General features: G+C 43.9%; 1 protein-coding gene across 2 annotated transcripts in view; it reads right to left on the reverse strand.

Annotated features, from left to right (window-relative positions):
• Positions 1-53: 53 nt before the first annotated feature.
• SH3RF2 (SH3 domain containing ring finger 2) overlaps positions 54-12,204 on the reverse strand; it is a 109,130-nt gene continuing 96,979 nt past the window's right edge. For both annotated transcript variants that reach the window (XM_006922968.3, XM_015598207.2), the window contains exon 11: positions 54-3,578. The gene's annotated coding sequence lies outside the window, so the exon portion shown is untranslated. The remainder of the gene's footprint in view (positions 3,579-12,204) is intronic.

Here is a 12,204-nt window from a genome sequence, read left to right on the forward strand (position 1 = left end):
GCTACTGAAAAAAAACAAAAACAAAAACAAAACAGGCTTCAGGGACAACTCTATTAATTGAAAATAAACCCGCTTTATTGTTTCGTGCTTAAACACATATCGGGCTTCTCAAGCTTGCAGCTGGGAACAATATGCATTTTTGGCAAAGGAGACTTGGGTAATCTCTCCATGTCCACATGACTGACCCTTGCCTGCGTGGAGAGCAGAGGATATTCATGTACCAATGTCTGGCCCGCTTTTCCTCATGGCTGATGGAAGAGATACTAGTGGACCTCTCCAGCAATGGGGTCCTTCTTTTTTCTCTTTCCTTCTGATCAAACCCTGGGTGGTGAAGAGCAAACTTAACACTTCATTAAAGCCACACACCAGACAAGTAAAACTCTGGGCTCTAAGAGCAGTGTCTACCATCTAATCACAGAATGTAAAATGGAGAGTTGACGTGTGGATAGGTAGTTCTTTGAAAACTGATGCCAGGGAGTGGCCCTGAAGCGAGGTGGTTGAGGACCAGGACTGGTTTCTTCTAGAACATATCGAGTCCCAGAAAAAAGGACTTAACAAAAACACGTGACTCCTTCTCAGGAGAAAAGTGATCCAACACCAAATATTTAAAGGAGAGACAACAACTCCGACATTAAACTTCCCATTTCCTCAGACTTACGACAAGCTGTCAGGGGTATAACTCTTAGAGTTGCCCAATGGTGAAGAAGGCATGTTCTGTGTGTTTTTCTTCTCACTAGAAAGTTCTTTTTGGTTTTCTGAGATGCAAAGTGTGGAACGGACCTCTGATGACTCCATGTGGGTAAACGACACCAACACACATGCAACAGACATTGCAAAGTAATCCATACAAACGATAAATTACAAAACCGGAAAATGAACAAAACCCCACCAAACCTCTTGGCTTTACAGTGGAATATACTAAGGAAATAAGCTGCCAGCGCTGCAACTCTCTGTTTTTTAGAACAAAGATATGAAAAGTTTGGAAGTCCTTAAGTGTCCACTGTCCTATAAAATAATTTTTTATATGTTTCTATATTTTATATATCTAAGGTTTGCTTATACAATAATCCATAATGACTAACACATTATACCCTTTTTATAAACATTATTCACATACATATTACCTCATAAAGATTTTCTTTTCGGTCTGTTAAAAACACTGCAGTTAAAAAAAACAATCAGAGACACAAGAGTCTGTATCTATTCTGCTTATATTTCCATGGACGAGGGAATTCTTCTCCCCTTCCATTTTTTTCTTTCCTCTTTTTCACCCTAAACAACACTTTCTCCCCTGGACCCAACATGTATTAATAAGCAGCGAAATCCCAGAAGATGAAATTCAGACTTCGTGGTTAGCAAACAATTCTAGCAACAATTTCAGGATTGACTTCATTCTAATTATTCTAATTCATCCTTGCCTGCCTCCGCCACCACCCCCACCACCTTTTGACCCATGACTATTTGGAGTCCCTATCCTGAAACTGACAAGTCCAGAGATGAAAACTTTCGGAGACGGGGGAGCTTTCCTTAAGCTTCTGGGTTTGGCTAGGAACAAATCAGATTCTTCATTTTGTGTTTTCAGAAAATATTTGGTTGATGGGTTAAGCAGGGACAAAGTAAAAGCTACCTGTCCCTCCACTATCAGCCAAGTTCCCAGAGACTTAAAAAACAGCAAGTGAAAAATTAGGAGTGGCCGTTTCCTGTTGCTCTAAATGTGAGAGGGAGAAGCCGATGGCAGAAGAAAGTCTGAGCGAGAGGGCCTTGAAGACAAGGCTATCCTTAGCCAATGTGGTCTGATGATTTCTAGGCATTAAAAGTTGTGTCTTCCCCATCCCAGTTTACACCACTGGCTTTTGTGTGGGCCTATATGTAACCTTGCCATACATCATCTATAAAAGCAAAATTTCTTCCAACTCTAACATTCTATGACTTTACCCGGGAAAATGAAGCCATCGAAACCTCTTCTTAGGTGGGCTGTAAGGCCTCCTGGTAGTAACGAGTAGATTCCAGAATCTGAAGGCAGCATCTCTCTATCCATTGCTGCTGAGGCTAAAGAGGAACCAACCAAACCTGAATTTATCGCGGAAGAAATGGAACCAACACTTAGTCCCAGCTGTCAGAGAAAAGGGATGACTGACAATTGACTGCACCATCACTGACCACATGTGAGAAGATGTCACCACTGAATTATCCATTCTGTGGTCTCATCATACCTCCTGCTTTCTCACTCACCACTTGGCAGAGAAAGACAACACTTTGGGGTTTCTAGTGGCTTATTATCACTCCCTGAGAGAAGGGTGTGGTTAGAGGTCCAAGTTATTCATCCCATTAAGAGATGGGTACCAGTCTGAGTCTTGCACGTGACAGCTTCACACATATAGAAGGAAACATTTCTATAACCACAAAATGCAACCCTCATTCTGTTCACGATTTGGCTGATGTTTACAAGCAAGCCTCGATGAAAGACTGAGGGTGCTTTAGTGCAAAATTATGATCCTGAACTTTAAAACAACCAACACGTCCAAATGAGGCTGCATTCTTGTCATTGTCTTTGGTAATGAGGGCAGCATGAAATGAAATTCTTATTGATGTCTTAAGGGAGAAGATAAAAATGTGTGGCTCCAAGTGTCACAGGATATTTGTGAATTGCATTTATCTGTCCAATGTTTAATCTCTGATTAGCACAGATCATTTTAAATTTGAATTTTAAATTAGAATTTTTTTTTTAAACCAGCGGTAGAATATCTTCTAATGGCTTCTCCTTTAAGACGACTTATTTCTGAACAAAAAAGTGTTCATGGTTATAACTGATTTTTATATCTTTAGACTTGAAGCAGCCTCTCTGTAAGCACTGCAGTCTATGGCATCTCTCTTATAACATCATGGACTTCTCTTATCTGAGATTCTTTATGTACCAAATCTTATTTCCTAGATCAGGATGTTCCAATAGAAAACTTCTGGATCAGAAGGTGTCAGGGGGTTAAGAGAGAGTGGAATTGGAATGGAAAAGAATGAGGATGTGACAGAGGGATACGGGGTGCTCGGTCGTGAGTCAGGGGAGGGGTGAAGGAGAGGGACATTGTGAAGAAGCGTTGGCCTCTGGCCTGAACACCCAAGAGAAGAGTATTATGTTCTCTCCTGCACTGCTCTAAATCTTAGCTGGATAGACAGGCCAGTCACCGAGCTGAAAGGCATTTGAAGTCCAGTCCTTTCGCTTGTCAGTTAGGTGCCAAGGTGTGAGAAATTGGCAAGACAAGGTTTGGCCGTGACAACAGAATGAAGTGACAGGAGGGCTGGGAGTCTGGTGTGACCTGTAACAGCACATGGCACACCTGCTTTTCTCCAACCTGGCTCGCCACCCACCGAGACTGCGGGCGAAGACAGATTTGTTCTTTGTCCTGTTACCCTTCTGTCTTGGAGGCCAGCCTATTGGTATTCTGTACTGTTCCCTGATGTCCAAGGAATATCACATGGTCCACAAACTCTCCGTGGAGCAGCTTTCATCCAATCAGATCTTCGGTTCTCGTCAGCATCCCAGTTGTTGTGAGCTCCTCCTGGGGAGTTTACCAAGGCAGGGTCTGTGAAGGTGAAAAAGATTTCAGAATCTCTCGTGTGTGACTGCATCCTGGGAAGACTACAGTTCTTTAAAATTCTTATATATGTATATAAAAGAGAAAATCAAAACATAGTAAAATATTAATATCTAGGGAAACTAGCTCTGAAGCGTATACAGGAACTCTTTGTACTATTTCAGCAACATTTCTGTAAGTCTGAAGTTATTTCAAAAATAAAAAGTTGAAATCCACGAGCCCCCAGGATTTCTCTGAGGCCTCAAATAGTCTACGGTGATTACCAAACTCACCCTGCATCCCAATCTTCCCCGCAGACGCAACTAATGCCCTTCCCTCTGTGCCCAGCCCTTAGCCCCCTTTCTCTTTCTGGGGCTGAGAATGCTGACAAGGTAGTGCAGCCAACACCCCCGGCTGCCCCTCGTCCAAGTGAGGGCAGGTGGTTTGAATGGGCATCACAGGAGTCAGCTGCTCTCTAAAGTCCCAAATGACCATGCTGAAGGGGGACAGGAAAAAGCTAAAAGGATGATGGGAATTGGTCCAATAACATTTAGAAAGACTTGTCTTTTAAAAGAGCCAGCCTCAGAGTTTTTCCAGAAGTTCCCATGAAAACCAGAAATGAGTAGGAAAGGGAGTTTTCCATCTTCTGCCCAATTTCTTTCTTTTGAAGCTTGATTTCTTTTCTCACCTTATACTGATTTAACAGGCCAGTTTTTCTCATTGGGGGAACTTAAATGATGCTCGCAGCCTCATTCTTGGCATGGCATGGGACAGTCAGATCTTGCCAACAAAATTTATGGGAAACACCGATTTGGGGAGTCTTACTCAAACTCCCACTCTCTAAAGGTAGAACTGGGATCTTTGGCTCCAGAGACAGAGAGAACTGAAAGAGCCTGAGTTTTCATGCTGGTAGCCACATATAGGCTCAAAACAGCCTCTCTGAGCTCTCAGAGCTTGCAAATGCCATGCAGCATTTACTCATTTGCTGATGTGCACAAGGCAAGTAAGAGCTGGCAGAGGCGCCAGGTGGCTGCTTTACATTCAGTGAGAGAAGCAGGCATGAACGCAGTCTGTGATTACTAGGATGCCTTCTGCGTCCCTCGTCAATAAGTTACACAGGGTTTGGAGCTATGCTGCCTTCACTATATACCACCAAATGTGGGCAGGCTAGTCCACTCTTAGCCCTTGAATGGGAAGGTGCCTGTATTAGACACAGCCTGCTTCTCTTCTCTGTGCCTAAGTTGGTGTCAGCGCTGATGCTGGGGATGTGCCTTTCGAGATGGACAGCCTGCTAATATCACAATGGGCCCAAAAACGGCCATTTTGATTTGCAGATCAGGCCTGGTGTCAGCAGCTAGGAGACTGAAGGCAAGGTTATTTGAGATGATTGCATTTGGATCCCCAGGGAGTGGCGGTGGTTTGTTTGCTCTTTTAACTACATTTATTGTGATATAGCATTTCTGAGGGCCAGTGCAGGGGCGAGGAAGTAATAAGGAAGTAACTGCCAAGGGAAAGTTGGCCACCACATGAATCTGACCTTCCAGGTTATGCTAAATGATGTAGAAAGAACTTCAACTCTAAGATAGACTGGCATTTTAATAGGCACCTGGAAATCCCTTCAATGGTAGGCAGTGTGAATTTACCTATGGCTGGCATTGTGCAGCGCTGGGTAGATCCCTTATTAGTGCTGTGTCTACAGGCCAGGGTTTTAGGATTAGGCAGGTAATAATTTGTTTACTGAGTGCTCAGAAGACAAGTCTATTTGAAGTAGAAAACTCTGATGTCTGCAGGAAAGCTTTGCATCCCATCTTAAACGAAGTGGCAAGCAGTTAGCAGCACAGACTAAAGTCAGATTGCCTGGTTTTATTCCCAAGTTCCATTTCCTAGCTGTGTAACCCTGTGGAAATTATTTAATTGCTTTTGGTCTTAGTTTCCTTATCTGTAAAATGGCGACAGTAATAGTATTTACTTCTTATGCGTATAGTAAGATTTTTAAATCAATCTAAGTAAAATACATAGCAGGGGTCTGTAACTGTTGGCTCAAAAGTATTATCATAAATTAAGAGACCTGTTTGAGGTTATTTATTGTGATCTCACTTCTTGATTATCTCCATGAATAGAAAACCCTACAAGTGGATACAGATCACTAAACTAGTTCATTGTCACATTTGTTATTAGAGTTTATTTTGTCTTAAAAACCTAAGTCTCAGTTTTGTAAATTGAGTTCTTAAAGCCTTACGTCCTGATCTGCAAAATGAGGATAATAATAGCTCAGTATTTATTTTATGTGGTTATTGTGAGATGGTCTCTATTATTATTCCCATTATATAGATGAGAAAATTGGGACTCAGAGAAGTGAAGTGACTTGCCCAAGTCACACAGTGAGTCGCACCTGAAATACAACTCAAGTGTTCTAATTCTACAGTCTGGGCTCTTAATCACTGTGCTAGAAAAAGATGGGGGGAAGGGGAGGAGTGTGGAAGGGATAGGGAGACTCACGATTCATAATACACATTTTCGGAATGAGCAAGCGGGTATGGAAATTCAATAACTATATCCTAATGATAACAAAGATGTCATTTCATGTCTTATCCACGCAATTCTAAACAACCATTTTGACTGCTTAAAAACGGACAGATTGCTTGTTGCTGGCTGTGTAGCTGTTGCTTCAAAGAGCCACGAGGGCCAGACCCTTTGTGAGGTCAGTGCTTAAGGTCCTACAGCCCTGGACTGCTAGTGCCTGAGCCAGCCTTAGAGACGGGGAATGGGACTGGAGAAAAGGGAAATAACTTGCCTCTGCTTATGGCATCTCCCATAAGTCATCCTTCCTATGAAGGCCCTTCTTGGCAGGAAAATGGATTCTTCTATTCTCTGCTTGTTCATTCAACACATATTGATTGCATGAGAAATGCGTGCTTAATGAATGAATTTCCTGGGCATGCTGAGCTTGTTCTTGTCTGCCTTGCCGCACTGTCTGTCTGGTTCCTGCTTAGTCTTCAAATCTCAGTTCATATGTCACCTCCTTGGAGAAACCTTCCTGGCCACCCTACCTAATGTAGCTCATACCCCTGCGCTGTTTTCTGTCGCTTCACTTTGTTTCCTTCATAACGTCCATCGTATAGAAGTTCTGTGTCTAATTGTTTACCTTTTACTCCCTTTCAAGAAGGCAGGAAACTTACTTGCATGGTTCACTGCTGTACCCCAACTGTGTGGAACGAAACTTGGCACACAGTAGATGCTCAATCAATGTTTGTGTAATGAAACCGAATGAGGTGACATTGATTTCTACCCAGGAACAAAACATTCTGTGACTCTAAAAGGAGATAGAGTGAGAGCTAGGACGTTGGCCTGGAGCCCCTTGGTCATAATGACATGTCCAGCAGGGGTTTGACTAATCAGCACATGCATTTTCTGAATTACAAAGTGTGCCAGGGACATTTAATTTCTGTTAATTGGCCCCAAGGAGGCGGGGTTGTTATTGAAATCACCGGCCAGCTGGAAGCATATCTGTGTCAGGCCTATTTGCAAATCAGAATGGACGTTTCATAAACACTGCCAACATTGTGAAGCTGCAAGTCCCCAGAGGAGCAGTGCCGATGGGCTTATGGGCTGCATTCAGGGTCACAGACAGCCCTAAACCTTAAATCTTCAACAGATGAGGTGAGGTGGCGGGGACAATCAGAAGACAAGATGAGGGTTATGGCATAGGATGCATTTAAAAATAATTGTCATATTGCCTCAACCCTGGTGCCATTTACCGGCGTATCTGAAAGGTGAAGTGATTTCAGAGCTGGCCCCACTGCTTCCTCACTGTGACCTTAGACAAGTGATTGATCCTCTGAGCCTCAGCTGTTTGATCTATAAATAGGGGACAATAACACTTAACTCGTGGGTTGCTATGAGGATTAGAGAAAATGCATGTAAATAATAACACCACAGAGCAATTTCTATGTGCTGGGCATTGTGCTAATGACTTTATTATGCACATTTTCTCATTTAATCCCCACCAGAGCACGGAAGGAGAGCATAATTAGTATCTACATTTTATAGGCGAGGGAACTGGAGGTTAGGGAGGGTAAATGACTTGCCCATGGTGATATGGAGGAAACACAGAGCCTGAATTTGAATCCAGTCACCTGTCTCACGGCAACTGCCCCTCTACGGACTTAGCTCAGTACCTGGCACTTAGTACACATCTAATGAATGGCCGCGAATAACGCCTTATTCTTGTAGTTGGCATTTCTCCTGCTCTTGTGCTTTCAAGCCTTTGTCATGCCTGCAGACTCCTCCTCCAGCAGCCACCACTTCTAGGGTCCCTTCTGCACACAGGCATCTAACCTACCTGTCTCCCTTAATCTTCCCAACACCCTTATGAAGTGCCTCTTCTCGTTTCCACTCTTCAGACGAGGAAACGAAGTCTCAGGGAGGTTAGGTCAGGCAGCCAACAAGGGGTGGGGCCAAGATTTGAACTCAGGGACATGTGGTCCCAGAACCCAGGTACTTTCCTCTCCACATAACATTTCTCTATGCTACCAGCTTCTGAATCTGTTGCTCCTCAGTGAAGCCCTCCCGACAACCGAAACACTCCCTCGTTTCTCCTCTCTCACGTCTGCCTGCACGGTAGAGCCTAGCTCTTTAGCGTATGTTGTTTTTGAATTGTACCTCCATATCCATTTATTGGTAATAGCCACCATTTATTGAATACTTCAATGCACCCAATACCACCACCAGAGCTGATCTCGTTTAATCCTGTTGAGAACTCTATCAGGCGAAGATTCCAATCCCCATTTTGCAGACGAGAAAACAGGACTAGGGAGGTGTTGTAACTTTCTCAGATTTCTTTAGTTACTTGCCAAAGGGAACATAACTACTAAGTGACAAAACAGGGACATAAAACACAGATGATTTGGTTCCCGAACCCATCATCCTAGCAATTATATTACATTGCTTCTCTGTAGCTTGTCAAGTTCCGGTGGATTGGGAATATAGCTCATGTAGCTACCCCCCCAACCCTTGTTGACTGATACTTTAAAATCTAGTCCTTTGTTGGAGGTCTCCATGACGGAAGCCTAAGCTCTCAAATTTGCCAACATCTGAAAACAAGCTTAAAAAAGAATTCAGCTCATAAATAGAATATGCAAATGGAATTTTTGGAAATGTGGTTCTGATATCTAAATTGGCTTTCCTTTCCAAACAGTGTTGCCCCTTCTGACTGACTGCTCTGTTCCTCGTTGTGGAGGCTGGTGCTATCTCTCTCGAGCTGTGACTGACAGGTCCTCTTCACGCAATGCGGTTCCCTAGCTCTCTCCTTGACAGAGATGTAAAACATCTCCCCAAGGAACTGGGGATGGGGTTAGGAATCTGGATACAGGCTTTTGAAGGTGATATTTATTTGAATTCCTCTTTAGTCCTCCAGGCATTTTTGCTTTCATTCAAGCTTCCTTTTGCTTATTTGTGAAGGTCTCCTGAATGAAAATAGCTCTCACCATCCTCTTGGCTGGCCCAGGGAGTCATTGCTTTCATTGGAAGGACATTAGGATAGTTCTGGCCTCCAGGACACATCAAACTCTACAGCAGTCAAACTTTGACATTGCAAATGGCCTTCATCAAGTCAGTCGGTCAAGCTAGCACTTACTCCAACAGCATTAACTGAGGACACACAAAATGGCCTTTGCGAATGCCTTTTGCCATTTTCCCTGGGTCTTAGCTGGCATCCTTTTAGTCCTTACCACGCTGCCGCTCTTGTCCATCCAGCAGTGATCCTATTTGCATAATTAGCTTGCATCTGTTTGTATGTATTTATCCCCCTAAACAATTGCTTTTGAACTTTGGATAAATACCAGTATGGAACACTGGAAAATGTCAGCTCTTGAGCCCTCTTGTTCCTTCAGAGAAGATGAAAGTGGGGGTCATTTCGGAAAACATCTCTCTCTTTTTCTGCTCTGTATCATTTAGAGTGAGGACAAGCAAAACCAGAAATAAACTCATGAAGAGGGAGAAATCTAGGGGATGCAATATGATCACTGTGTTTTGACGTCAATGACCCAGAACCTCATTGTAACCTTTGGTTCTTTTTCAATTTGCCTGGCTGGGTCTGGCCGCCCTTGTAGTGGGGATAGATTTGCTCTTTGGAGTTCTCTGTGTAGGACACTCTTAATTATCTTCCTTCCTAACCCTGCTTCTCGGATGACAAGACCCTTGTAGTTTTTCTCTGGGCGGGTTTGATCCTCTAAGTTAATCCATCCCACCACTCCTGTCTCCATCCTCCTCCCCCTGATCTCAGCGATACATGCCCATTTGTCTATCCTCTCCAACCTCGACCATGTTATGAGTTTATAGTTGCTATTGAAGAAGAGGGATGTGATGAGTTAAGATTAAGGTTTGGGCTTAGAGTCGTGAGTTCTAGTCCTTGTTGCCTTGGTCCTGTCATTTGACTTCTGATCCTTAATTCTCACCTCTACAACGGGACAACAGCAGTACCTCCTCTCATAGGATTTGATGGCATGATGTATGTAAAGTGCATGGCACGTAGTAGGTGCTCAGTAAATGGTAGCAATTATTGCTGGATAGAGTCTGAGATTTTTTTTTTCCAGTCTCCCTTCCATCTCAAACGAATTATATGACCGTAAGCAAGGCACTGAAATATTCTGAGTCTCAGTCTTTTGATCTGTAGTCTGGGGACAAAAATAGCTTTTTCCTGCATACCTCGCAAGGTTTTTATGAGAATTTGGCAGCAGCAGCAGTGGCGGCGGCGGCGGTGGCAAGATCTGTTTTAGTTTCCGATTCTGTAGAGCTGCATCTGCTCCTGCTTCTGCAGTCAGCTACCCAGAAGCCCCAGGCGAGGCCCAGAGGAGGGCTGCCTGGAAAGTCCTCTACTCAAACAGTTTGGGCACAGCCACAACCTATATTTTCCCTATTCAGGAGCAACAAAATCTTCTCAAACAGCTGTATTTGGAAGAATTCTTGTAAAAATCCCTCTAAACTAGAACTTCTCAAAACCAGACATGCTGGCGCATCGAAATCTCAACTCCCAGCAATGAATCAAAGCCTCAGAATACCAGTGACAAAAGCCAGATGGGAGTTCCAATATTCAGGCAGGGTATCTAGGGCCTCAGGTTGCAATATTTGCTGTGACTAGTGTTTACTGAGGACCTCCGTGAGCTGTACTGAAGATCCCATATGGTACATGTATGGGAAATTTACAAAGGAATGATAAGCATGGAGTTCAGAATAGTGGTTAGGAGGGAATGATAAGCAGAATAGTGGTTAGGAGGGAAGGGGGAGGACGGGAAGAAAGGATGAGATTAGGAGAAGCACACAGCAGGCTTCAATGGTATTGATAATATTTTTTTAAAAAAGCTAGGTGGTAGGTATATGGTTATTTGTTTTATAAAAAAATACATATACAATTTAAAAAGGGAGAAAAGCAGAGAAGAATCCCCAAATCCAGAAAAAATTTGTAAGAAACAACATTCTGTGAGGGCTGTACATATTTTACCTATCCTATTAACCACTGAATCCCCATCGCTTCTCCCAGAGCCTGGTCCAGTGTGGGCGATGGGTAACTGTTATGGAATGAACGAATGGACAAACGGGTGAATCTGTAATGCTGTTCCATGCCCCCCAACCCTGTCATTGATCCCACTTCTGCTGCATTCTATGTTAAAGTGTAGGTCAGTAAGCAAGAGAGCTTCCTGGACATTTCATTTCTGCTCTGGCCTAGGACACAATGCTATGGCCTGGCAAACAGATGGCTTGATCATTTAACATTGCTCTATTCCAAGCAAAATGCCCTTGCGAGATTTATTCTCAATGACACCAACCTGCTGCAAGGGTCTTTGGAATTAACTCCTCTGGTTTGATCCTGCCTGACGCACACATTCCCTAAGTGACTATATTTCATGGTCACCTGAGAGATTGCTGGAAGTCTATCACTCCCTTCTCTTAGCCAGAGGGAGAACTGGGGTCTTTACTCGCAAGATGTAAACAAGAGAAGCATCAATGGCAGCAGCTGCTGGTCCCGGGGCAGCCCAGCTTGCTAAGCACTTGCCCTCAGCTGGAGAGACTTGGTAGGATTTCGCTATTCTGTCTGCCACAGCTGCTCTCTTTCGGGGGAGGGAGGCCGAATGCTGTGGGGCTGTCCTTTGTGGACAGAGGCAGTGAGAGGAGAAGGATGGATTCCTGCTCATCTTGTTGAAACGAATGACTTACAAATCTGCCAAACGAAGGCCAGAGGAGCTGAAAAGCTGAAGGGCACACTGCTCATGCCTCGTGAAGGTGACTGTCAAGGAGAGTGGCCAGTGTGGGGGTTGGGAAGATTGCTGGGCTTGACAGCAGTGCTCTCAGCCTCTGAGTGACCTCTCTGGGCTTTATTCTGTATAGTAGGATAACTGTCAAGATATTTAACAACCAATATGGCGTAGGCACTAGCCAATCAGAGTGAAGAAGGGCTTTACTGCCGGAAGCCTCAGCTGCACCTGGCCTTAGCCATTTGGCTGTTGGATGGCAGAGCGATAGGGAGAGACCTGGAGGAAGGGCCAGGGTGCAGGAGTGGGGAGAAGCTTTGGGAGATCAGAGCAGCCACTATTAACCTATCACCACGGGCCTATTTCAATATATTAATAGCCAGTGTGGA

This window comes from Pteropus alecto, unplaced genomic scaffold (assembly GCF_000325575.1).
Source record: "Pteropus alecto unplaced genomic scaffold, ASM32557v1 scaffold78, whole genome shotgun sequence".
NCBI lineage: Eukaryota > Metazoa > Chordata > Mammalia > Chiroptera > Pteropodidae > Pteropus > Pteropus alecto.